At 34.8% G+C, this 26140-nt stretch overlaps 2 pseudogenes; both read left to right on the plus strand.

Annotated features, from left to right (window-relative positions):
• The first annotated feature begins 3363 nt into the window (after nt 1-3363).
• On the plus strand, nt 3364-6637 carry LOC149191361 (NF-X1-type zinc finger protein NFXL1 pseudogene; annotated as a pseudogene).
• Nucleotides 6638-6785: 148 nt separating this feature from the next.
• LOC149191362 (uncharacterized) overlaps nt 6786-26140 on the plus strand; it is a 69008-nt pseudogene continuing 49653 nt past the window's right edge.

Below are 26140 nucleotides of genomic sequence, written 5' to 3' on the forward strand. Positions count from 1 at the left end.
TTACACCTTTATTTTTGGGAACTTGATCTTATATTCAAGAGCCTAATTTGAAGGTCATTTTGACTGTTACTTTTTTCAATAGTCTGATAGTTTACATGATCTACTTATATAAAAACCAAAGTAGTAGAATGCTAGGTATTGGAGTCTATCGTTTTATGTTTTTTTAGTTGCAACATGATTTGTTCAAGAATGAGTTTCATTAATATCTGAAGAAACTACATGTTCATGTATGATAATAAACACTAGAATGATATTTGAATCTCTTGCTTTTTGGTTTTGAACTTTTGATATGTTTTTTTGAAGGACATACTGAATATTACATGCTTAATAATGCAATAAAATATCATGTAGGAGACTATTGTATTAGGATATATTTTGTCTTCAATTTGGATGTTTTCTTCAGTGTCTTGTATTCAGAAAATGTCAACTTCAATGTGCAAGACATTTACAATGCATTCTGATAGTGCAAGAAGTGCACTTTTTGGGGATTTTTTTGGTTATTCTGATCACAATTCTTTTCTATGGGTTATGATGGATGATTTTATATGTATTTTTGCAAAGGCCTTCGTTTTATGTCTTTGTTCCACTTCAAGCTCTGGTGTATGACACAGAGGATGGGCTCCTATGGGAGAGATGTCCGATTTGAGACTCAATTTTTTCTAGTTGAGGGTAGTGAAGGTTCACCTTTGAGCACTGGTGTGGGTGATGGCATTGGAGAGCCAAAAATCTATATTGTTTTCTTGCCACTGTTGGAAGGATCTTTCAGAGCAGTTTTGCAAGGAAATGAAAACAATGAGCTTGAAATATGTCTGGAAAGTGGTAAGAATTGCAGGGATTATGAATGGTATAAAATAAAATTCTTAATATGACTCAATTTTCAATTCCCTGGAGTAAAATAGACATTCTGATTTTCTCTTGAATTTACTTCGTATTTGGCATTCCAGGAGATCCTACTGTTGAGACAACTCAAGGAGTTTATTCAGTTTTTGTTGGTGCTGGAACAGATCCATATGAAGTGATTACTAGTGCAATAGAGTGAGAACGTTTCCATGTTTCAACTTTCTTATTTAATTTCATCTCTTTTGGAATTTTTCAGATTTCAGTATCAATGTTATATGATTAACATCAATTATTGATAACGCAGGGTTGTTGAGAGGCATTCTAAAACTTTCTTATTTAAATTTCTCTCTTTTGGAACTTCTCATATTTCAGAATCAATGTTATATGATTAACATTAATTATTGATAGCGCAAGGCTGTTGAGAGGCACTCTTAAACCTTTTCCCATCGTGAAAGAAAGACGATAATTTCTCATGGAATTGAAGCTTGGTTCTTTCCAATGGTGTCTGAATTTGTTCCGTGTGCTAAAATGTTTAGCTCGCCTTGACTTTTAATTGAGAATGACACATATCCATGTATTTTTTTACTAAGTCATTATAAGTTCTCGTTGGTTCTCTGTAGTCTTATGATTTGAATATTTCTCTTGTAGTTACCTGATATACTCAATTGGTTTGGGTGGTGTACATGGGACGCATTTTCCACAGATGTCACAGCTGAGGGTGTAAAACAAGGTTTAGAAAGTTATATTATTTTTCCCGCCCCCCTTTTATGTTCTGTAATCATATATCAACTCTTGTCAAGATGTAGTTACACTGTGACCTTATCCTAAGGGTCCAGTTCCAAATGTTTGTGATTTTTTTGTATTTCTTTAACAGTCTAGAGAAAGGGGGCACCCCTCCAAAGTTTCTACTTCTTGATGATGGCTGGAAATCTGTTGAAATGGACTCTAATGCAAAGCCTCCTCCAGTTGGAAATACAAAAAAGTAGGTTTGACCTTCTTTTTTCTTCAAATATGACATTTGAAGACAATAATTCATCTCTCTTTGAAATTTGAAGATAATTTCCTTTTGATCCTAAATCTTCTTGCAATATGAAGATAATTTCCTTTTTATTCTCAAAGTTCTTATAATCTGAAGATAATTTCATTTTGATGCTCAATTTTCTAGTGGAACTCTAAACATTCTATGGGCTCATAATTCAATTTTGCAAATCGGCTGACACATGTAAAAGAGAATTATAAGTTTCTAAAAGATGGAAAGACTGGTCAAAGACAAGAGGATCCTGCTTTGGGCCTTAGACACATTGTTATAGAAGCAAAGAAGACCCACAATTTAAAGTAAGCTACCTTAGCTGTCCATTAGGAATTACTCAATTATACTCCTTATTTATCTATATGCTCCAAACCCTTCATTCTAGCACTTGCCTCCTGAATTCATAAGCTACATTCTTTGTTTAGTGACTAGTCAATATATTTAAACTATAATTTGTATATGCAGACTACTTTCCTCCATAGTTGATTTGGCATGCTACTTTGTTCTCAATTTATATTAAATTTTTATTATTCCAGGTAAATTTATTTTTTGCATGCTATCACTGGTTACTGGGGAGGAGTGAAGCTTGATGTTTCTGGAATGGAGCATTATAATTCAAAATTGTTGTTCCCTATTTAGCCTCATGGGATTCTTCTTCACCAACTAGACGAGGCCTTAGAATGCATAAAATTAAATGGATTGGGCTTAGTCCATCCCAAAATTGTGTTTCAATTTCATGACGATGTCCACTTGTATCTAGAAAGTGTTGGCATTAATGGTGTCAAAGTGGAAGTCCAGAATATTATCAAGACATTAGGTGTAGGCCATGGTGGTTGTGTTAAATTGGACAGCCAGTATCAGCAAGCAATGGAGGCTTCTATTTCTTGAAATTTCCTTGATAATGGGATAATTATTGTATGACTCATAATCTTGATGGCCTTTACAAGTCAGTGCCACAGAATTGTGTATGCTTGTTTGTAGTAAACAAACAATTTGACCAATCTTTTCTCTCCCTTGACCGTAACAGTAACAAATTTGTATTTAATTTTTTATACAGTTCCAAACAGACTATTGTTATAAGAGCCTCTGATGATTTCTGGCCAAGGGATCCTACATCACATACCATTCATATTGCTTCTGTAGCCTACAACAACATTTTCTTGGGAGAGTTTATGCAGCCTAATTAGGATATGTTCCATGTAATGCCCCTTATAATATATCTAATGTATGTACTTCCAAGTTTATTTTCCGAGCTTCAAGTCTACGAGTAGTAGCTGATTATTATATATTTAGGCCGATAGGCCTTTCTTTTAAATCAGTTAACCTCACAATTTTGTCTACCATTTTTACTGACTTGTGACATCTGTCTAATAACTCTATCTCTATTCTCGTGATATATGTCGTTACGCCTATGATTTCCACCAACTCCATTTTTGGAACTTCACGCTCTACGAGCGAGTTCCATGGCTGTGTATTAGCCAGGTATAGCCACAATGAAGTTATTATTTGCTACACTTGTTGTCTTCGATGGACTCTGCAATCAAACCTTTGTACATAATGCAAACCAGGGCATTCTTGGGAAAGAGAATGTTGAGAGTATCGACGATTGTGATAATGACAGGCAAAATGGGGTATCCATCCATGGACAAAATTATACAAATGAGGACCCTATGAACCCGTCCATTGACAAAAATCAACTCACACAATCTACAAGTCAGCAGAGATGAGAAATGAAGGGTTTCAGGAATAGGAAGATGGTGAAAAACAGCCAGGATTGGAGGCAGAATCTTCTTCATCCTCCTTTGAGCTATGAGTCTATCGACAAAGTAGGATAGTAGGGAGAAGACAAATTTGGATAGATCCAGTGTACCAAAGCTAGTGCAGAAAATTGAAGAGAAGCTTAATAAAGGATATATTAAAGGTTGATTTCATGATATGATATGAAATAGTTGGACGATCAGCGACAATTTGGTCTTGTGGTAGTTTCTATTCCATTTTTCACCTGCATTGTGTAAGGAAATGTGCAAGAGCTCCTTCCTTTGTAGATTTGTTTATTGGGCAGAGTCAGGGTTCCAACTGGAGATGCCCTGGTTATTAGTTTGTGCAGCTTTCACTCCCAGATCATCTTCATTACTATTGTTTTTTTGGGAAGGTGCAAGATCCAGAAGTAGAATATTATCTCACTCCACATTCATGTGGAGGACGATGTGGGAAGCCACTTGAAAAGGAAAAGAAAACTCCTATTTGCTCACATAAATGTACTCTGCAATGTCATCCAAGGACTTTCCCACCTTGCTCAGTAATGGCTCCCCCAACGTTGCCCGTGTGGTAAAACAACAATTACAAGGAGATGTTCTGATCATAAATCAATTGAATCATGTGGACAGTGCTGCGAAAAGCCTCTCAAATGTGGACACCATTATTGTGACAATGTCTGCCATGAAGGCCCATGTGATCCTTGCAAGGTTCTAATAAAATCTTCATGCTTTTGTGGGGAAAAGGAGGAGATGATACTTTGTGGTGATATGGATATCCAAGGGGAAATAGACTGGAAAATTGGTGTATTTTCATGTAAGAACCAGTGCATGAAAATACTTTCCTCTTAGAATCATAAGTGCAACAAAATATGTCATCATGGAGAATGTGGAGAGTGTGAACTATCACCTAGGAAGGTCAAATCTTGCCCCTATGGTAAAACTCAACAGCAAAATCAGAGGAAGAGTTGTATGGATATTGTACCAACCTGCTCTAAGGTATGTGAGAATCTTCTTCCATGTGGAAAACATTTGTGCATAAATGTCCTCCTTCTTTGGTTTCTATTAATAAAAAATGATGATGTGGGTCATCATCTAAGATGGTCCCTTGCTGGAAGACCATGGTATCCGTCGAGGAGAATGATGAACTCACATGTGAAAAGCATTGTGAACAAAAGAAAAATTGTGATATACATAGATGCAGTGAAATAGGCCGCCCTCTCGGAAATAGAGGGTGTTCAATTAATCATTGAGGTGATTGGGATCCACATTTATGTCAAATTCCCTATGGGAAAAAGTTGCAATGTGGGTAGCATTTTTGCCAAGAACTTTGCCATAGTGGCCACTGTCCACCCTGCCATGAAACTATTTTCACTTATATTTATTGTGCATGTGAGAAGACCTCAATTTCTCCTCCAGTCCTTGTGGAACACCCATTCCTTCGTGCTCATATCCCTGCTCCATTCCTTAGACATGTGGTCATCCTGCAACTCATGATTTCCATATCAGGTATTTCCCTCCTTGTACTGTTCCTGTTGCAAAAGAATGTGTAGGGGGTCATGTGGCTTTGAAAAATTTACCATGTGGTTCTTAAGACATTAGATGCAATAAGCTTCGTGGGAAACCACAACAATGTGGAATGCATGTGTGTACTAGGACATGCCATCTACCTCCATGTGACTCAGTTTCCAAGGAAAATTCATCATCAATAAGTAGAATCTCATGTGGGAAACCTTTTGGAGCTCCTCAGAGAGATTGCAGGCATACTTGTACTACTTCATGTCACCCACCTCTTCCATGCCCTGATACTAGATGTGAATTGCTAGTGACTATTACTTGTTCATGTGGTCGATTGACTGCAAAGGTCCCATGTGATGCTAGAGGCAACAATACCAGAGTTGATCCTGTCTTTAAAGCCTCTGTTCTTCAAAAATTTCCTGCTCCTCTTCAGCCAGTGCAGTCAAAATCAAATAGAGTGCCTCTGGGCCAGAGAAAGCTTGCATGTGATGAAGAATGTCTAAATTTGGAGAAGAAGAAGATTTTGGCAGATGCTTTTGGAATTTGCACAACAGTTGATCTGCTAGGGGTGAATGAACAAATTTCATAACTTCTGGCTGAGTTGATCAAGAGAGAACCACAATGGGTTTCAGCTGTTGAGGAAAGGTTTAGATACTTGGTTTTGGGGAAAACAAAAGCCCGCTCAAGCAGCATTCGTGTGCATGTTTTTGGTCCTATGCTAAAGGAAAAAAGGGATATGTTGAGACATCTTGCAAAAAGATGGAACCTCTCCATATATTTAGCTGGATGGGAACCAAAATGTTTTTTGGACATTCAGACTACACAAAAGTCAAGATCCCCATACGTGCCATAATGCCCAAAGGGTCACTTCCTACCATAGGGCCAGTGCAAGCTCCACCTTTCAATTCAGTTGTAGATATGGATCCCAGGCTCATCCTTGCGTTGTTTGATTTACCAAGAGAACAGAAGTGAGTTCCCTGATTTTGAGATTTGGAGGTGAGTGTGAACTTGTATGGCTAAATGACAAGAATGCATTAGCCATATTTACAGATCATGTGAGGGTTGCAACTGCTCTTAGACATGTGGATCATGCTTCTGTATATTGAGGTGCTATTGTAGTCCCTCATAATGGTGGATTAACCAACCGCAATGCCTGGGCAACAAAAGATGGGACATCAGAAAAGGCTAATGCATGGAAAAAAATTAAAAATGAGCAATAAAGTGTGTGGATGGAGGATTCATGGGGGAGGATTGGTCAAGTGTTGAAGTATCAAGGCCAGTTTGGAAATTCCAAAGAAATCCTATTTTAACAAGAATAAATCCATATGGAGCTCTTGAGAAATATAATGCAGGAGAGACTTGGTCAACTAATGTAGCCCAACCATCTTCCAAGCCTCTAACATCTATGGGTTCCACTGAAGTTTCATCCTCTCAAGAGAATCAAAATAAGTACTCTTCCAGTGAAGTGGATGATTGGGAGAAGGCTTTTGATTAGGCTATTTGGTTTACCATTTTTCTTTGGTTATATAGCTTGCGAGGAGACGCAAAACATTTTGTCTCCCTTTGGTTCTGGTACAGGATCTATAGTTCAAATGTTTCAAGCCTAGCTAGCGAGTTTTAGAATTTTAAATTAAGATGTAGTAATGGGATACATTCTTACTCACCATTCTTTTGAGATGGGTCGACAATTTCGGAAGCAGAACACAGTTTGGTCCATTGAGTCTTCTTTTCTTGGTTTACATCGATTTCACAATAATTGTGGAAAGTACACTTGTACACATGGATTCCTATTATGATAAACGTATTGGTTTTTCAGAGTCGATTCCCTTGATTTAAATTATGAATACAAATATTTTTTCATGCTCAACTACAATATATTATGCTTTCTCAAGTAAAATAAACCTTTATTTTGTGATAAAATTTATTGTTAATAAGATATACTAATAGTATTACCATTTCAGTATTGAATTTATTAAAATTCAAGTTAATAGGGTAACCATTTCTAGTATTAGTCCTAAAGTTTAACATTACAAATCTGTTTTTGGTTATATACTAGGAACTTTCAAACAGGCTTCAAAGCCATGGATGTGCTTGAATTTTGACATGATTTTTCATCTAGCCTTGGGAAGGAACTCTAATCTCCAACTGTTTCCTACTATAATTTGTGATATTGTTGATGTCCATGTATTAATGGTAAAGATTCTAGGAAAATAATGTTGTTACAGGACTGCACAAGGAACATTGGGAAACTAAGTCTAATATCAAGTTGCCTCCAGAAGCTCTTGAACCTTGAGAAGCTTGGAATTCTAAATGAGGAGCTTTGAATTCTAAATTGAGGTTCCTGTTGTAAATTTTTTCAAGTGATTGTTTCACTCTTGGGTGTTGCAATGGAAAGATTAATTCATGAGAATTATATGGGAAATATTTCTTCATAGGTCCTGAGAATTATTTGGGAATCTTGCTTCACTAGTATAATAACATTTCAAACACTGAAAATGGCCAACCTATTTCAGAAACCTGACACTGTCTCATGTGTTGATTGATTTTTGCAGAAATACAGGCTTGGGAAGTAGCGCCACAAAGAAGTCAGTGTTGACAGAAGCAATGGTGGTTAGTAGATTTCTAAATTGGAATTTAAAAAACATTGAAACAATTTTTGGTAGTCATAGGATGCTTCCATATATCATTGTTGCAAGTTACACAACTTCACCTATCCATTTGCTCAAATAAGAGAGCTTCATCCCATCCCCATCCTCAAATTAAATAATTTTACCTCCTACCCTCACCTTTCACCCTCCAATAATAATAGGAATGGTTGATATTTTCAGCTCAAAAAATAACCTTTTGAAGTACCTCTACATAGAAAATTATATTACCTTGCATTTCTACAAGCTCCCTGGGACCTTTAGAAGGAATTGTCTGATTCTGAAGATATATGTCTCACTTTAGTGGTCAGTAACCTCACTTCCTTTCCCTGGGTCCTCCTTGGTCCTTGGCGAAGCATCTAAAAACCTTCATGGATCAAGGCCTAGTAGAGAATGCTTCCACCTCAGCAGGGAATGGAGAATCCTAGTTCTACAAACCATTCCCTGTAGTGCACCATAACCCTACCTAAGATGACACCTTCCAACCTTAACCCCACCTACACCCTTCTCCCACCCTCAACTCCACCCCCACCCTTCCCATTCTAAGAGAGTTCTACTTATTATTACAATTTTTTCAGGAGAAAGTTTTGATGGTGGAAACTGTCTAAGCAGGATGGCTCGGATAGCAGCATCTCACCAAATCATAAGAGTAAGTAATAAGAAATCTGTAGAAGAAAAATGGGCTAGAAACTCAAATAAGCCCTTTGGTTTTGAACTGATTTTTTGATTATCATTATGTTTATAGAGAAATGCAAATTGCTAATGCTCTGAGAGCTCAGGTAGAAGTTCAGAGAAGATTCCATGACTAGCTAGAGGTATGACAATTTTTTCTGAAATTATGAAAATCGACGAACATAATATCTCTCCCATGTTTCAGTTACCTGATGACTGAATGGAATCTATCTCTTGTAAATGTCAATGTAGGTTCAAAGGAGCTTGCAGTTGAGAATAGAGGTGCAGGGTAAATATTTGAAGACCATATTAGAGAAAGCACAGAAGACATTGGCATCAAAGGCATCGACATCAACATGTCTTGAAGCCACAAAATCCAAGCTTGCAAATTTGTTCTCCAAGCTTCCTACAAATAGCGTGAAGCCAAATTACTCTCCAATGAAAGTGACTCCATTGATGTACATTCATAGACAAGATCATGGGTACCTAGAGGTCAAGCCCCACCTTAGATATCATTGCTCTCAAAATCAGTTTGCAGGCCACGCCATAGAGCACAGTCTGAACGAATCTGAGAGTCCAATTGAGAAGAAAAGGTGGAGAAAATTTTCCCTGAGAGAAATGGAGAGAATTCCCCTACCAAGCTACAAGAATTGGGCATTTATGCCTCTGCCTATAAAACAGAAGAAGAACAAGAAGAAGTGGAATAGCTCATAAATCCCACTACTGTTGAAAGGCCTGCTGCAACTAGAGCATTAGTGGATGAGAAAATGGTCGTGCTTGTACAGTCTAATGGCCTTTCCTTAATCCAGGCTGATCATGAACCGGGATTGTACCATCCACATTCCATGTTGGGTAATTTTTGAAAGGTGGCAGAAGGATTGGATTTGAACAGGAAAGGGGAGGGATCAGTTTCCCATCAAGGAAGAGAGCTGGATATCAATGCATCTCACTCTCAAATAATTCTTTTGTCATGCTATTTTTTGTATATTTTGGTCTTATCCCATAACTAATATATCTATATATATTGACCTCTTGTATGGTATGGGATATCTAGGCTGGTATCAAGCACACCCATCTATTTGAGATATGTGATCAAATAACATTTTGGAAGCTACTTAGCTACCTATATATTTTAATACATGTTGTACTTTGACCATTGTACCTATAGATCTGGGTTTTCCATGCTTAATTGGTACTACAAATATCTAAAGATTATATATTCAGACATCAATCACATGAAACTCAAAGAGATTTTATAAAGAGAACCTTGACATTGATGAAGTATCTCTAAGTGCAACACTTAGTGAATAATTATATGAAAATATAACAATTAAGACAATAGAATTATGAAAACTACAAGATAATAACCTACTTGATATGACTTAGAATTCATTGTTCAATTTGCTTAGGACGCAGGCATCAAAATATAAATACATGCAGCATTTTCTTTTTTAGTCCTTTCACACACTTGACTAAATCTATAGTCTCAGTAACTGTCAATCTCTTCTCTCTTGAATTTAAATCTGAAGCAACCTTTATTCCTAGAACATAGTTTTCTATCTAATTTTTAATATAAATCCTTAAAGCATTTTAAATATTAATATTTTATATGTTGAAATTTGCAATTTAAAATTTTTAAGTAACAAGGTTTTCCTTCTAAAACTAATTTTTTTTATTTCTTTAATGGAGATCTCCTTACCCTACCTAAAACTATAAGTTACCTGGTTTCTCCCAATACAAATAATCTTCACTATATAAAAATATAACTAAGACATTGACTCTTTTTGAAGGCACACCATAGTTTCTTTGAAATGGAAAAATATTATTAAACTCTGCTTAGCAACTTACTTTATTGATACAAAGTATGGTTTGTTTGTTATAGTTGATGGATAATAGTTTTGTTGTGATAGCTGATTTGATGTTAGTGAAAGCGTTGATTAAAAAACATAGTTAAGATATTGATTCATTGAAAATGACAAATATTGGAACTTTGTTCAACAGATTACTTAGTTATTTAAATATAAATATAGTTTGATGTCATAGTTGATTTGATTTTAGTGGAATCTTATCAATCTTATAAAGGGAAAGGTATTTCAATTTTTTAATTAAAAATTAAGTTTCTTATTCAATATAAAACTCTTTGAACCCTATAAAAAGGAATCTCTGTCCTAACAAAAGTAGAACAAAAATTGAATACTTAAACTATAATATTTTAAATATTTAATTGGTTGGAATGTACATAATTTTTTTTGGTTATAGGAAGGAGATTTTAATTTTAATGTAAACAACATTTTAATATAAATTAAAAATATAGTTTAAATGAATTAAGATTTATTGTATTTATTTTATTATATAATATTCAGTTTGATAGATATGTTTTTATTTTTATTTCAATTAAATAAAAAATACAATTTAAATGAATTAAGATTTATTGTATTTATTTTATTATTAATATTGAAATATATTTTAATGTATAGGAAAAATAGATAAGTTTTTTTTTTATTTACAATTTTGAAATAAAAGAAGTTAAGAATTAAAAAAATTGTAGTCATGGCCATCACTGGGATAGGATAAAGCATCCAGACGTGTTAGTTGTATAATGCTTAACTAAAGTGAGTCATATTTCTTTGGAATCTGAGAAATTAAGCAATGAACTAGTTTAATTTTTTTTTAATTTAATTTTTAAATATCTATATATAATAGGAACACTATTTTTTTTGGAAATTTGGGAAAACATATATAATAACGTTTACATATGCTCGAGTGTATTGAGGCTACAGATAGAACTTAAACTAGTATGATTTTGTGTTTAACATTTGTACAAGCAAAATGCTAGACACAAATGAGGTACTGCCAATACTTGTTACAAAAGATTACTCAAAGCTAAGACATTGTATTATAGAAAATGTAGAAAGATTACATGCATATGTGCTTTATGATGTATTAGTTTCCATTTGTCACAAAAATGGGACAGGAAGGAGCATCTGCCCAAAAAATAGAAACTAGATGTCTCCTTGGAAAATTCATTACATTTAACATAGAGAACGACCAAAAGAGAAAAACAAGAGAAGTAAATGTATGTTGGCAAAACTTGTTCAAATGTCCATAAGATTGTCAAACTCATGGATATAATCTTTTATGTGTTATTTTGCATTATAAATCTCATGGATATAATCTTTTATGTGTTATTTTGCATTATAAATCTCATGGATATAATCTTTTATGTGTTATTTTGCATTATGATGTACTATGAAAACCTGGAGATATGATTTCCTACCTTCACTGTTTTCATTAACTACACTCCCCTCAGATATATGACCACCATTTTATTAAAAAAAAATGGTGATACACAATAGTCAATGTGAAGCTCAAAGACAATTGCATCATCCAAAATTGAATATTCCAAACCAAAGTTCACTTATTATTTTCTTGATTATGGAAACCAAAGTACAATTTTTTCATTTAAGAATCCTATCAGCCTTTCTTTGCACCTTTTGGGGAAATTTCTAGTTATAATACAAAGTCTTCATCCAATGGGTGAATACCATGCTGCCAGAGTTGTTGGGGGGTGCTCAATTTATGTCATGTAACTTTTTTAACTGGTTTTAGTCCTAACGGCTGCAAGAGGTATATTCTACAACCTAGATGGGGGATATGTCCATTACTTTCTGTGTCCATGCATGAGTGTATGCATAATGTTCCAAATGACAAAAAGAGAAGATTTTTTCTTATGATGGATCCATCTTAAGCTCGAGGTCTATTTAATGCTAAGAGGAAGCAGAAAACTCAAGGCACAAACCTCAATGTGTTTGCATATTGAAGGAATTTTTCACTACGTTGTGGTTTTCACCTTGAGTATGAGGAACCACTGCAACCAAATAGATAGGTGGATTAAGTTGTTTCTGCTTTGCACATTTGACCCTTGTTTTTGTTTTGGAGCATGTTGCTCTTAACCAATCTGGTTATCCGGGGCAGTTATGTTTCTTGCTTATTATATAGTTTTTGGGGTAAACATCCACAAGGGATTTGAATTGGTGACTGAGTGTCTTAATAGTGCATCTATTCACCGTCAATCCAAAGCCTTGTGGGCATAGTTTTTCTATACTAAATTAATGACAATTTGTTTTTTCCTTGGATTGATATTGGCAATGACAAACCTGGTGAACATGACTTTGACTTTGACTAAGGTATACATTATATATAATTAATATGTATATATACATATTAATTTTTTTGTCCCCTTGCCTTATCTAAAGTTGAAAAAATTGCCTTCAAAGTGAAGGAGACAAGGAGTGTTGAATCTTTTGAAAGTTTGCAGTTAATTCCTTAGAGTATTACTTTCTCTATGCATGCTAGTACATTGTTGGTAAATGTTAGATGCAACCTTCATAGAACACTTACACCAAAATAAAAATTTAAGATTGAGTCCATTTTACACTATTTAGCAACCAATCTCTAGGCCATTGCATCATTAAGTCAGACAAATTTATGTTTTTTTGTATATGGATTGATTGAGGATGGTATGGGGGACAAAAATATGGGTAGGAAGACTACTTTGTTTATTAAACCTAGCCTAGCATCTTCAAGATCATTGATCTCATAAAAATTCAATGAAGGGACCAACTAATTATAAGCTAGATACACCCAATAGGTATCTAATTTTAGTGTTTACAGTGAGACCTCTTGAGAACCATATGAAAAAACTAAAAGTAGCTAAGAGTGATTAATATTTAATAGTGATGTTAGACCCTTTTATACAACTATTAGGGCATTGTCTCAAATCCAAGTATTAAGGAGTTATATCACATTTTGTGAAATGTTTGGTTTGACTATTGAGACTTCCCCTTCCATCTATTGATATTCACAATAGCAATATTACCTCCTTAGATTTTAAATGGTCCTAACATCAGGAAAGAGTGACAGTGCCTTAATGTAGTCTTCTATTGATTTACTTGTTATGCTTTTGAGACATGCAAATACAACCATCTCAAATGATCCATTAAATATGCTTCTCCAACGTCCACTCTTTATAAATTTAGAGATTCTCTCAAAAATCATTGCACTATCACTTTTGAAAGAAATTATTAGGAGGAAATTGTTGGTTCCAGATCTATATGATTTAGTCACTAGAGTGGCATGTTTGATGGTAACTAGTTAAGCTCTTATGGTTCTCCAGCAATGTAGTCAAGTTATTTTATAATTTCTTCTTAAATGCCCTCTTGGTGCCAAGCGACTGCAACAACCCTTGGATTTCTTCGTGATTCGCCATTATTTTACAAGATAATATAATTTGGTGAGAACTTCGCCAAAAAAAGTATATATACATATTATATTATTAATAAAATCGTCGTCCATTTTTCCTATGTATTATGGGGATTCGCCTATTTATTATACATATAAATTTAGGGAGGTTCTTAAAATTTTCCTTGCCAAGGATTATGCAAACAAAAGTTACAATTGATGGACGTGATTCCTCAGACGCTGCCATGCTAGAGACGGCATGCTCATTTTTGCACCGCATAGCCACTCAGCCGAAGATAATCCCTTATATCAATATGGTAAAATGGTTCATCGATGAAGCCAACATCTAAGACAGAGAATTCAAGACAAGGAGCCAAGAGGTTATGGGGTCTTTTACCCCGGATAACCTACGGTTTATGTACCACCTACTAGAACCCCAAGTCATCTACAATAGGCAATTTGTAGAGAATTTTGCTAAAGAGAACAACGACCCAGCGGACTGCACCCGCACCTGGTCGAATAATGAAGAGAAAATAAAGAAAGACAAAAAAGTTATGTACACTACTTAGTCTGTTTGTCCCCCTTATAGTTTTGAAGTAGCTATGTTATGTAGACTGTTTGGCAGACCTGATAGTACTAAGTTCTCCCCAGGGTGGTTGCCATTAATAGATGCAGATGTCAATGCAACTGTAATGAATTGGGCACAAATTTTGTCAGACAATTTAGCAAAACCAATTATCGAGTATAGAAGGAAAATAAGTGTTGCATCGATGGTTTACCCTCCATTTTTTATGAGTGCCTATGTCATGGATGCTATTTGTTTTAGTTCAAAATTCCCTATCATGGGGTGGAAATGGACTGTCCAAAATCCACTCCCTATTCACATATACCACAAGGACGTGTGGGAATCCAATTTTGAACCACATTTTTTCAAGATTTTCCATGGAGTTATGCTCCCTATTCACAAGCGACTTTATAATCGATATGCCCCCAAGTTTTCCCAAGAAGCTAAAGTTGACATCCTCCCGGTGGCCAGATGGTTCAGGGAGGAAACATTTACATATATCAGAGTTTTTGGCAGCATCACCTCCCCCCATGTCCTCCCATACTATGTTCTAGATAAATTAATGGCTAGAGAGATAGCCTATCAAACAGCTAGTGAGGGAGGAATGAGCAAGACACTGAAAGAATCAAAAAAGGTCATTTGGCCTACATTCCCTGTACAGTGTAGAGCATTTTCATTACATGACTGTGACATCTCTGCAATTACCTAAATTCCTTGGACGACAATATGATCCGTTCAGCACTGTCAAGGAATTCACCACTCTAGTGAAAATAAAAGTATTTAGTAATGAGGAGGATGTTTTTGATGACATATTTTTGCAGAAGAACACCTTCACAGAGGTGAAGCATATGGCACAACTACTTTTTGACCGTGAAGACCTAGAAAATTTTTACAGTTACAGAGAAAGAAGGCTAGCAACGGTCCCATTGGACCAATTATTGATTAAACCAATAAGGGAGCCTACTCACAGTGTGACTATAGAAGGTGACTCCAAAGAAAATTCCAAGTCCGATTCTGGAACAAAATCTCAAGAAAAATCTATCATGGAATCGTACCAGTCATCACAAAATGGGAAAAGTGGAAGCATGGAGTCAGTGAGGGATACAGGCCAATCTACATAGAAGATAGTTGAAGAAGCTTCAGCTAGCAAGTAGGTTGAAATCCCTGCTACCTCCGCACAGCCAATAAAACCCATGGTAATTGAATTAGAGGAAGAGTGGGACAACTTTAATAAAAGTCTCAATGTAGAGGAACAGGTGCTAGAGTTGAAAACTCCACAACAGAAAACAACCCTGGAAATTACAGTGGAAGAAACTGCAAATACGCAAGAGATAGAGAACATCCTTGTTACCCCTACATCCAAAATAATTTTGAGAATTGAAGAAATACCCCCTTTGGATGTATTTTATAGCCCACAGCATAAAGCCATGGTGAAAAGACAAAGAAAGAAAAGGAAATTGGACTCTATAGCTGCTACTACCCCTGAAAATGAACTAATGGATGTTCTATGGAAGGATTCACCTGTTGATCCATCCACCATCCTCACTGGGCTCTTGTAGTTTGCATGTGCTTATGCTACAGCGACCATAGACAAATCAATAGAAATCCAAAAGTTGCTTAGAGAAAAAGAGAATAAAATAACGTCGCTTGAGCAACAATTACAGCAAGTCAAATCCAACCAGCAAGCAGAGATACAGTTGGCTAAGCTTCAATAGGTATTTGAACAAATGCAAATAGAACATTGAACCAGCTTAGCTAATAAGGAAGCAAAAGTGCAGACAATAACTGATCTACATAAAGACGATCCAAAAATTGATCAGTTTGTTACCGAAGCACTCGGTCTTAACTCCCAGCTGATGCATCTAAAAGAATTGTTGTGCTAGAATATTTCACATTGGAAATCATATTGCGAACCAAGCGATAAACTGACAAATCAAGTCGTAGAAATGCGACTTGAATATGATGAGATCTTTAAAAAAGTCTCTAATTTGATCGCCTTGCAAAATAACGAGGATGGGAGAATAGCCAACCTACCCAAGATAGAAGAATCATATAAAGAAATTTTATTTGTGAGCTGGGATTTTCCGCTTAAAGAAGCAGAAAAGGAAATAGCGGATGTGGTGGTAGCAACAAACTGTGTCATAGAAAATATTAACAAGAATTTGCATAGTGCCAATCTTGTGGTAGAATCTATTCCAGGTTTCCTTCCTAATGTGAAACATCTCGAACAACAATGGAAACAGGCAGTGAAAGAAAAGGCAAAAGTGATAAGGCAAATGACGAGGTTAGACTGGGAGGCATATTGGTAACATTTGGTCAAGCCTCACAGCCAATGGATGACCCTGCAATGCCTAACCACTTCCACCGAGAAAATGGCGCCAACACTGACCAATGACGTATTCGCTAGATAGTTGAAAGCTGAAGTTGGCCAACCAACACAGTTGAAGCCCATGATGGATATTTACGATCTGAAGGATCAAATGTAGAATACTTAGTCACCTTGTTTATTTCCATTTTGATTTTATTTTTGCACAAATTGAGGCAGGTTGTTTAAACCTCCTCAACTATTTTTGTAATAATCTATTTTTAGTTTTATAGTTTTAGTATTTAAACTCCTCTCATGCATTTAGAGAGGGGTACAGAATTTTATCAGAAACTCTCTTCAAAACATGCACTTCTATCCCTTTGAGGAAGTTTTGGTGAAATATATGGAACAGGATTTATTTTTATCTGATTTAGCATCTTCTACTGAAATTGCACTTTTGTACTCTTAGATGATGTTGAATGGATTGAAGATAGATCAATATTTCTGAAACACATGAGTAGGATGTATTATAAATGGTACTTTTATCTTGTAATCCTTTTTACTTATGTATTAAGCAATCATTTATTTTTCAAATTGTTTATGTATGAAAGTCTAAATTTTGATCGTTATTGCACTTCGGTATGATGATGATCTTTATTTTATGTTGAATATATGAATAACTCTTTATTGGATATATCTTTCACAATCGTTTTGGCTAAATTTTTATACAAAACGATTATTGTTAAAACGGATTCACTTCTAATCGCAATTGAATGATCTTTATTACCAATTACTTTCAAAAATTATTATAGATTGCATACATCAAGTTAACCTCGAGTATATTTATAATTAGATAGTTCTTAAATTAGAATAAACTACATCGTGATTGATTAGTTTAGATTAGATTACTTTTAGTTTATACATTACTTTAAAACATAATACATCACCCCATTACCACAAGCATTAACAGATTGGGAAACTGGTCCCATAATCCCCAGATGGAGCCACTACTCCAAATGGAAAAGGAGCTGCCAACCAAGGTCTGGACCGGGTGGTTTTCCCCCATGTTGAGTCAACGATTTTTGAGGCTTCAACAGGTTGATACTTCTCCTCGCATGGAGAGTTGGAGGGAGGTTTAATGACCATTTGAAATGCCATGAGACCTTACAATGAGCTTCATTTAATCAGACGGTGGTCATTCCACATCGGGTGGTAAGGTGGTGGTGAGTTAACCTCCCTTATCCGCCCTTATGACCTTAGTAGGAATGAGTGGGGCCTCATATTTAATACAATAACGTTTATACTTAATATTGGTTTTATTGAAAACTTAGTATAATGTTTATATTTAATATGATTTTATTCAAAACTCTATATAAAGTTTATATGGAAAACATAATATAAAGTTTTTGAAACTTGTTTTCATTTAAAAAACCATTTCAATATTAAAGCCTCCATTTCAATGACAAACCATTTCAATATTAAAGCCTCCATTTAAAAAACCATTTCAATGACAAGATCAATGGTGATATTGTGTGAGATAAAAATAGATATTTTACATTCATGAAAATCTATATTCAATATTCATTACCTACGTTCTTTAGGAAATTCAATCCTCCCAAATATATAGGAATTAAAGGATTTGCATAATAAATAATTCATTTATATATCTAATTCCCCCATTTTGTGGACAATGTTTCCTTAATTTGTGGACAATATTTATTTATTTTTAGGGTTCTTAGTTATAGTAATAATAATTTAATTATGTTTGAGCCACATATACTAGTTAGTGTTATTTAATATTTTAATCACTTCTATTTTGAATTTTATGTCATATATAGAATCAATAATAATAATTAAGTACTTCATATGCATATGCATATTTATAATATGGAATTTCTTTAACGTCACTTAGCTACAAACCCTACTTATTTTTGTTCTAATCTCTTCTACTGATTTTCCTTTTTTATTTTAGGAAGCGATTTGAATCATAGGAACAAGATAATGAGTCAAATGAAAAGGAAACATAAAGCAATGCCCTCATAGGAGACCTAGTTCTAAGGAGGGTCATTTTAGGTGACAACAAGTAGCAAAACACTAGGATCATAAGTTTTGATCCCAAATGTTATAAACCTTAAGCCTTAAAAATGATTAAAAACCAATAATTATATTCCTCTTCGAGGGGGAAACCTCCTTTTACAAAGAATGCAATGTACAAAATCAGGTTTTATGATCCTCATACTAGGTCTCCTTTATGTGTGTGTGTGTGTACAAGAGATAAAGTGTACAATTATAATAAAATGGGACCATGAAAGGTTCTAGCCTACATGACAATATAACAATAGATATGTATTTGTTCAATATCTAGGGATTAGTAATGGTTTTTAGAGTTAATGTGGGGCTTATATAGGTCTTAACATATTCAAGCTTTATATTTCTCAAGGCCTATTAATTGGCAATGGCATAACCAAGTGGTAAAACTCCAATCTGGTGACTTTACTCATGGATTCAATAGTAATGTGGTGGATTGTCTAATACCTGATATCCCTATTTGCAACCAAATAGTAAATTTTGACCTCCTAAATTACCATGAACCTAACTCCAATCATAGACATTTTGTTCAAAAATCTAGGGGCAACAAATTAAACGATTTCTCTTACTTTGATAATTGTTTGTGATGTATTTTACTTAACTTAATTATCTTCTTCTTTTACTTGAGTATATTTAGTGTTCTTATCATCAAATAAATACCAATCCATAAAGAACAATAAGGCAAGAGGACACAATATATAGGTGATCAACCAAGGCCAAAACCTCTCCTCTTGAGAGGAAAACCCACAAAAATTCTTGTCTTCTTTTCGAAATTCAATTGACAAATTCCAAGACCTATGACCCTTGACCAAGACCCATACTAGACCAATTAAATGCCTCTACTTGATGAGCTTCTCTTTTACAAAGTCAACTTCAGTCAAACTTGCTTTCTAGTGGCTACAGCTTCTCCTTGGACCTCTTTTTCATATCTGTAACTTCTTGACTGCAACTCAGACTTACTACAAAAACCCTAGGCCATAGGTGTGAGTAATAATATGGAGAAATAATCCACCTTTCTTCTTCGCTTGGTGAGTTTCTTCTTCTTCAAAAATTAGGCTTGTAATATGATCCCTTTGTCACCAAAATTTTGTCTTCTAGAGTGACTGTAATTTTCAGTCTTTATGTTGTAATGAGAGACCTAATTTGCTCACACGTGTGGGATGAATAAGGCCCAAAACAGTTCCTAAATTTCTTTTATCTTCCTTCCTTTATCTCTCCTTTACTTTTCTAAGTACAAGGATTCTTCTTCTAGCTTGATCAAACTTCTTAATAGATGAATGAATGATCTTTTGGTGAGGTGGGTGACTCTTATATATAGTCTTACTTGGAGGTTGAATAACTATCCAATGAGATCGACTTGTCCTCTCCTTAGGCCGACTTCTTCTTTTCATGATGACAAGGTCTTGGAGGGTATATTTTACCCTTTTTACTTTACATAAATTTTCTTTTACAATATGTAACATTCCCAAGAGGGTCTTCCATACATGAAAATGACTTAATTGATTTGTAGACTCAATGACAAGATCTAAAAACCCTCAATGGGTTATTGACCTATAAATCAAATAACCTTGAGCATGAAACCCATGCCTCAATAAATAATAATAATAATTTTATTTTTCTCTTTACATTAAATACATAAAATCATGATTACATATGTCATTATGAAGATCGAACCTAGTTACATATTTCAACACTCCCTCTTAACTAGGGAGGTATTCATATCCATACAAGGTACTTGGACATTCTCAATCTGAATAATTCTCATAAGAAGACTCGGATTGGTAAGCCAGCTCATAAGCTACTTCCTTATCTTATGCCAGAGCATCTCATCATGATAACCAACATTGTCACATAGCAAGGCCTTGACTAACAACTCTATCTCTCCACAAGATCATAGCACAATGTTGGCAATACCAATGACTGACAAACACCATCATCATTGTCTCTCAAGGCACATACCCCACCCAGGTATCCATAGGGTATGTCCTTTGAGGACAACTCCTATCATGGAATAACATATCCTCGAGGAATTCCCTATTCAACTACTCTTATCTTGGATTCCCTGCCTCATCCTCAAAGAGTATCGGAACCAATGTCAGATGCTTACCCATCTTTCTTCGCAATATGAAAGACAAGAATGATGTGTCTATCTCTTCCTCTCAACTAGGGAAGATATATTCATTCCTATAAAAGGAATATAGCCAAGCTCCCTCTTATTCTAGGACTTGTCCAAGCTCCCTCTCAACTAGGGACTTGTCACCAACAACAGTTATCTACTCTTTAGTGGAGATCATGGTACTTTCAGTTTCTTTCAAAGCTCCTCCTTTCAATGTCATGAATTTCATCTTCATCATTATGGAGCCTTCATCTTCTAGTTTTTATTCATAGGGCATAGTCCGTCCATCACTTTCCTTCAACAAACCACAGGGTTGAACCATCAGTCATATCATCCTTCTTTTCATAGGAAAGTGATCTTATAGTCCACATATGGATTTTCTTCACATAGCTACCTCTTCCAAGTCATGGCTTTTCTTCACATAGCTACCTCTTCCAAGTCATGTTCCTTGCAGGATCTTATATCCATTCCCATGAGTGCTTAGTTGTAGGTGACATCTACAACTCTCTTTCTGATAGCCTTGTTAGAAATCAACCGTATTTTATTCAAAATTCAAAAATGAACATCAAATTAGAGTTACCTTTTAAGATGGCCTTTCATCATGACATTTTATTTGTGCAATATCAACATCTTTCACATTCATAAATGTATCTCTAATATTTTCAATATCAAGGGTATTCTTCTTTTTTGAAACTTTATCAAGGTGTTCATACCTTCCTATGGATATGTCATACCAGGTCCTTTTAGTCATCGGATGATGACTCCTTATCATAGTTTCATCTTTTCCATGAATCCTTCTTCATCCCTCACATATTGTATCCCAAGAACTTCTATACATAGTTCCTTCATCTTGTAAACCACCTCATACTCCATATGAGGACATATTATGTTGACTTCATCTTCTCAATATGTGAACTAGGGCATATGCCTGCATCCATATTTCTAAAGGAAGAGATCCTTATTTTTCAATCATGCTCATGAGATGGAGCATGAAACTATATGATTACATGACTTAAACTATAAAATACATGCATACATACCTCTTTTCTTCTTTTGGTCATCTAGACTTCCTTTAGCATCTTCCTTTCCTTGCATGAAAGTAATTCAACCATGTTTCACTCCTATGTCATCATACCATCATCATTATAGACAATAGATCCCACACACAGTGGAATGATTAGTGAGACACTTGCTTCTTCCATGTAGAGATGAACCTTCTAATGAATATTACAATGGATGATATTCATTATCCTCATCCTGAAAATGCTCCTCTCTAATGATGATGATGTATGATGAATTATTTTTATCTTCTATGATGCTAGATGACATTCTTTCAACCATATATACTACTTATGCTTTCAATGTGGTTACCAAGAGATACTTCCATTCTATGATGAATGATGCATCCAAGTAGACTTCTACTTCATCTATCCTTTCAAGCTTCTATAATGGTGTCATGACCTCTTGCTTCAATCATATGCTTCTAAAATGATTCCATTTTCCATTAAGATGCATCTTCTCATACTTACAATGCTTCTCATCTTGATAGCCATGGTGGAGGCCTTTCATCTCCTACTTCTCCTTGTTATAAACTCAATAGACCTTAATAGTGAAGATCTATCCCTTCCTTCTTAGGTTTCTTCTCATCAAGTTCTTCTATTTCTTCGATGATATGGGCTTCAATCCTTTCTTTATTTTCGTATTGTACTTCTTGAGTTTCGGAAATTCTCTCTTGAAATTCCCTTATTCCTGACGACCGTAGAATTCGACCTTTAACATATCGGTCTTCTTCTTTTTTTGAGGACCAAACTTCCCAAACTTTCCTTTTCTCTTAGCTATGACAACAAATTCTTGAACTTATTCATTTGATCCCACATCACTTTTTCCTTCAACCTAGTTTCTTCAATCTTACATAATGACCAAAGTTCACTGAATGGGGTGCCTTCCTTCTTTCCATAGATGCTTGATACGAAGTTGCCCCATTCTTCCGGTAGTGCATTGATCACAACTGTGGTCATTTCTTTATCGTACAGTATTTCCCCCAACCCTTGCAGTTGGTCTCTTATTTGTGACACCCTCATAAAGTATGAGGTTATTCCTTCTTCCTTTGATATCTTCATATTGTAAAGTTCAATCCTCAAAGATATGACTTCTCCAGCGATGCTTACGAAGAATAATTATACTAACTTCTCATAGATTTCTTTTGATGTCTCAAACTTTGCTACATAAGGTATGAGGGGATTGATGGATTCTACAAGGATCCTTTGAGCCCTTATTTCTACTTTCATATATTTTTCTAGAGCTTTAGCTTCTTCCTTTGGAGGTTTAATTATTGAACCCTTAACATGTCCAGTGACTTAATTTTCTATGAGGATAAAATTGTCCTCTTCTTCCATGCAAGAAAGTTTTATGACCCAACCAATTTGTTGCTCTCCTTGCAAAATGAAGTCATTTTGATAGAGTAAGACATAGATATAAAGATACTTAATTTTCAAGTGAAGATACTCCTATATAATGAAATCTTCAACTTGGTGCCTTCTTGAAGATGCTAATAATAGAAGATGTCTTCTTGATGAAGATGTCTTCCTTCAAGTATGCTTTGAAAATTGATCTCTTCTTTATTGAGAGGGAGATTGCTTTGATGATGATGATGGAAATGCTTCTTCTTGATTTTCTTAGATACTTATTAGATGTAGATACTTCAAGACGCCTCAATATGTGGTCCTTCTTTGAGAGGAGGCAGGGTCCTTTAGGTCTTCTTTTCCTTGTGATGATGATTGAAAAATGTGTGAGATTCCCAAGAATGCTTGAAGTGTAGAACCCTTCTTTTGCTCAACTAGGGTTTTGAGGTCTTATTCTCTTTCAGATGTGATGATCCTTGAAATGTGATGAATGGTCCTCATTGATGTTCCTTGGATTGCTTGGCCCTTATGTATTCCTTCTTGATGGTTCAATGTCCTCTTTGATATATTTACCTTCCTTGATATTCCTTTTGATGGTCTTTCTACAAGTTGCCTTTCCTTGTCTTGTCACCTTAGCTCTGATACCATGTTGAGAAATCTAGCAGCAAGAAATTAAATGGTTTCTCTTACTTTGATAATTGCTTGTGATGTATTTTTCTTAACTTAATTAACTTAAACCATAAATAAAAATAAGGCAAGAGGGCACAAGATATAGGTGATCATCCAGGGCCAAAACCTCTCCTCTTGAGAGGAAAACCCACAAGAATTATTCTCTTCATATATAACTTCAATTGAAAAACTCCAAGACCTATGACCCTTGACCAAGACCCCTCCAAGACCAAGTAAATGCTTCTCCTTGATGAGCTTCTATTTTACAAAGTTAACTTTAGTCAAACCTGCATTCCAGTAGCTGCAACTTCTCCTTTGACATCTTTTTCAGACCTGCAACTTCTTGACCGCAACTTGGCCTTACTGCAGAAACCCTATGCCACACATGTGAGTGATAATATGGAGAAATAATCCTCCTTTACTCTTTTCTTGGTGAGTTGCTTCTTAAAAAAATTGGTTTGCAATATGATCCCTTTGACACCCAAATTCGGTCTTCTAAAGTGACTGTAATTTTCGGTCTTTTTGTTGTAATAAGATCCCTAATTTGCTCGCACGTGTGAGATGAATGAGGCTCAAAATAGTCCCTAAAGTGCATCTCTCTTCCTTCCTTTATCTCTCATTTCCTTCACTAAGTGTTAGGATTCTTCTTCTATCTTGATTTAACTTATTGATCAATGAATGAATGATCTTTTGGTGAGGTCTTCCTGGAGGATGAATAGTTTTCCACTAAGGATGACTTGTCCTCTCCTAAGGTTGACTTGCTCTTTGCATGATGGCAAGGTAATGGAGGGTCTATTTTACACTTCTGACTTTACATAAATTTTCTTCTACAATATGTAACATCCCCAAGGGGGTCTTCCATACATGACAATGACTTAATTTACTTGTAGACTCAATGACAAGCCCTAGAAGCACTCAATGGGTGCTTGACCTATAAATCAAATAGACTTGAACATAAAACCCATGCCTCAAGAAATAACAATAGAAATTTTATATTTCTCTTTACATTAAATACATAAAATCATGATTACATATGTCATTATGAAGATCAAACCTAGTTACATATTTCAACACATTTAACCTTAACTTTAAACTTTGTCATGCACAAAATCCCCATGTAAGAGAATTGTGAGAATCAAATTCACCTATTTTTTGACAAAAGTAAAATTGATATCTTCTTAAAATATTTAAATAAGGATTTGCACCTCTTAACTTTAAGGATAACATCGAAAACCTTTATCATAATTTTACTATAATTCTCTTTGTTTCCCTTAACAAGTTCTCTATTGAGGTGTTCACGTAGTAATAACAATTATTATTAGTTGGGTACTACTAATATTTATCAATAATATTAATTATTATTATTATTATTAACTAATAATGATATTATTATTATTATCATCATCATCATTATTTATTTTACGATTTAATTAATTTATTAAAAGAATTGTGATTTTATTATTAATTTATATACTATGTTAATAACATTAATATTAATGTTAATAACGTTAATATTAATGTTGGAAGTGATATTGATATTATATTCTTATTTATTAATATTTATAATCCTTTATTTTCGTTTTTAGTAGAATCTTCAAGCTTTGTAACTTGTAGTTTGTTACTGGAATCTCTAGACCTTTGTAGCTTTTAGGATTTTTGTAGCTTTTAGAGTTTTTGTAATGTTTAAGGTTTTTATAATTCGTAGTGGTTTGTGTTGTTTTAGGCATAGTTTTAGGTTCCCTGTTGACCTGCCATCCTCCTCCCATCCTTCTGAAATCTTGTAGTTATTACTAGTCTATTCTTTTATTTCTCCTTGACTTTTTTGTCTGGAGGATGTATCTTTCTACTAGCTTCGAAATGTCAACTACAATATGTCTAATGTGGAGGAAACTTTGGAAAATCTTATTAATCAATAGTAGAACAACAAACCCTCAAAATAATAATGATTTTAAAATTGTTAAACAAGAAATTAGGAATACTCCTAATGAATCTTTCAAATATTGATAAGATAAATTCGTATAAAGATCATTTTTTTCTCTATGTGGTTCACAGACCGCGGAGATTGGTGATCGCTCGGTCCATGGAATATTTGTACCGAGTAGATCCACCCAAAGGGATCACTTTTTGTCGGCTCAACCACTGAGCTTGACCCTGAGAGTGTTGAGAGAATTGAACCCATGACCTCTCAATAAAAAAGGTGTTTTAATGACGTGGACTTGAGAAGTTGAGCTAACCATTAGGGCTATATAAAGCTCTCATTAAAATGAAGAAAATATACTATATAAATAGAAAGAA

This window comes from Pinus tabuliformis, chromosome 2_2 (genome assembly GCF_031772625.1).
Source record: "Pinus tabuliformis cultivar Carrire ecotype Pingquan chromosome 2_2, CPIR1, whole genome shotgun sequence".
Lineage (NCBI taxonomy): Eukaryota > Viridiplantae > Streptophyta > Pinopsida > Pinales > Pinaceae > Pinus > Pinus tabuliformis.